The sequence below is a fragment of the Cynara cardunculus genome, assembly GCF_001531365.2.
Source record: "Cynara cardunculus var. scolymus isolate 2C chromosome LG 1, CcrdV1, whole genome shotgun sequence".
Taxonomy (NCBI): domain Eukaryota; kingdom Viridiplantae; phylum Streptophyta; class Magnoliopsida; order Asterales; family Asteraceae; genus Cynara; species Cynara cardunculus.
Window position 1 is genome coordinate 23,818,052 of NC_037528.1, and position 2,761 is coordinate 23,820,812.

The 2,761-nt window shown below is 30.3% G+C and overlaps 1 pseudogene; it reads left to right on the forward strand.

Moving 5' to 3' along the window:
• LOC112525511 overlaps positions 1-2,170 on the forward strand; it is a 12,624-nt pseudogene extending 10,454 nt beyond the window's left edge.
• Positions 2,171-2,761: the final 591 nt, after the last annotated feature.

The window sequence follows — 2,761 nt, forward strand, 5'->3', positions numbered from 1 at the left end:
AATCTTGTAAAATCTGTATTGATCTTCTTTATCAATATATATTTTAAATTTGAAAATTGTGTTTGTATTCATCCCCCTCCTTCTACAAACTGTTTAGTATTTTTGTAGACCATTTGGGACCAACAAATGTGTTAGTTGTTAAGGTTCCTAAAAAAGATTTGGCTGTTCAGAAATGTCATAAAGATAAATTGTCTAAACGTTTTTCTTCCACATAGTATACTATAATTTTATCAAATGGGGAGAAATATGATAGAGATTGGATTGTATATTTAATAGAGCTTGATAAGGTATTTTGTTTCTATTATGATTTTTTTAAAGACATATAAAAGGTCAGTTAACAAATGATGGATTTTGGGATTGGTCACACCTTAGCACTAGACTTAAGGAGCATGAAACAAGTACAGATCATGTAATGAATATGAAAACTTGGTACGACTTGCAGCTAAGACTCAAAAGAATCAAACCATTGACAAAGTTGTTCAAACCTAAATAGAAAAAGAAAAAAATCGTCGGAAAAAAGTCTTGGTAAGAGTTGTTTCTATTGTAAAATTTCTTCAAAACATAATCTTGCATTTCATGGAAGTAATGCAAAATTGTATGAGAATAACAATGGTAACTTTTTGGGCTTGATTGAGATGTTGGCTGAATTTTTGACCAAATTATTCAGGATCATGTTCAATGTATTACAAATGATGATTTACATGTTCGTTATCTTGGTCCTAGATTTCAAAATGAGTTGATAACTTTGCTTTCCAGGAGACTTAAATGTGAGATTTTTAATAAAGTAAAAGAGACAAAGTATTTTTCTACTATCCTTGATTGCACTCCCAATATAAGTCATCAAGAACAAATGTCCTTGATATTAAGGTATGTAGATGTCTCTTCTAAAATTGTTAGCATAAAGGAATCTTTTCTAGGATTTTTGGAGGTAGACAATACCATGGGCCAAGGTCCGTTTGATGTTCTAGTAGCTGAATTAAAGTGTCTTGGTTTGGATTTATATGATGTGCAAGGACAAGGTTATGATAATGGTTCAAACATGAAGGGAAAACATCAACGATTACAAAAGAAACTACTAGATATAAATCCTAAAGCATTTTATACTTCTTGTGCTTCTCATAGTCTTAATTTAACTTTGTGTGATATAGCCAATACTTGTGGTAAAACTAGAGATTTTTTTGGAATAATTCAACGTACTTATATTGTATTTGCTAATTCCACTAAAAGATGGCAAGTGTTTAAAGATAATGTAAAAGGATGGATCGTCAAGTCATTGTCAACGACTCGCTGGGAGAGTCGTATTGATAGTGTAAAGGCTATAAGATTTCAAGTGTTAGAGATAAGAGAAGCTTTACTTCAAGTGGCTGAAATAGATAATGATTCAAAAATTAGAAGTGAAGCAAAATCTTTAGCACACAATTAGCATGGTGATTTTGAGTTTCTAGTGTCAATGGTGGTTTGGTATGAAATATTGTATGTTGTAAATTTGATTAGTAAACATTTACAGTAAGAAAATATGTTAATTGATGTTGCTATTGATCAAGTTAAGGGACTGATTTCTTATTTTAAGGGATATAGAGAAACAAGATTTTTATATGCTATAGAATCAGCAAAGACGATTGCCACCGAATTGAATAATGATCTGCTGTTTCCTCAAAGACGTGAAATTCGAAGAAAAAAACATTTTGATGAAAATCGGCGTGATGCATCTGAAATGAATTCACAGTCAGCGGAAGAGTCATTTAGAGTTAATTATTTCTTATGTGTCGTTGATCATGCAATTGATTTATTAAGTACGAGATTCGAACAATACCATGAATATGAAAGTGTGTTTGGGTTTTTGTTTACATCTGATAAGTTGCGTTCTTTGAATGATACATGATTAAAGTCTTCTTGTACTAATTTTGAAAATGCATTGAAGAAACAAGACCAATCTGATATAGATGGGAATGACTTATATGTTGAACTGAAGATACTTCAAGATCTTTTACCCACACAAAAGATGAGACCTCTTGATATTTTAAAGTATTTGAAACATGTTGAATGATTCCCTAATGCTATTATTGCTTATAAAGTTTTGTTGACTATTCTTGTAACTGTTGCATCTGCAGAAAGAAGTTTTTCAAAGTTGAAGCTGTTGAAGTCTTATATGCGCTCCACAATGGCATAAAAAAAGCTTAATGGACTTGCAATGATAGCATTTGAAAATGATTTTTTTGGAGAAAATTGATTATAAAGAACTTATTGAAGATTTTGTTTCCAAGAATGTTAAAAGAATGATTTTATTCAAGTGAAGTTTACATGTTACTTCGTCTTTTGGCTGTTTTTATTTGTAAGACTTTCAATATAATATGAACTTTTGTATTTAACTTTTATTTGTTTTGTCGATCAATCTACTTTTATTTTTATAATAGTGTAACAGGGCCTCCAAAAAGATTGGGACGACCCTGTGTGCTAATACAATAGTTCACGTTAATTTTCCTCGGTAATTGGTTTGTACTAATACCAAAGAGAACACTCATAAATAGACAGTTATCGTTCTTTTAAACAATAATTTTGTATATGAAATCTTGTGTGCCATAAGAAAACAATTTATCAAAAATAAAATATGCTTATGATTTTCTTTTGTACAAGAAATTAAGAAGAGATATGATAAACGTAATCCTATCTACTAATTTCCTTTTCATACATATCAACATTAAAACTTACTTTTTACATCAATGCATGTTTTGACCTGGTTATGAGATAAAAGAGGTGCATA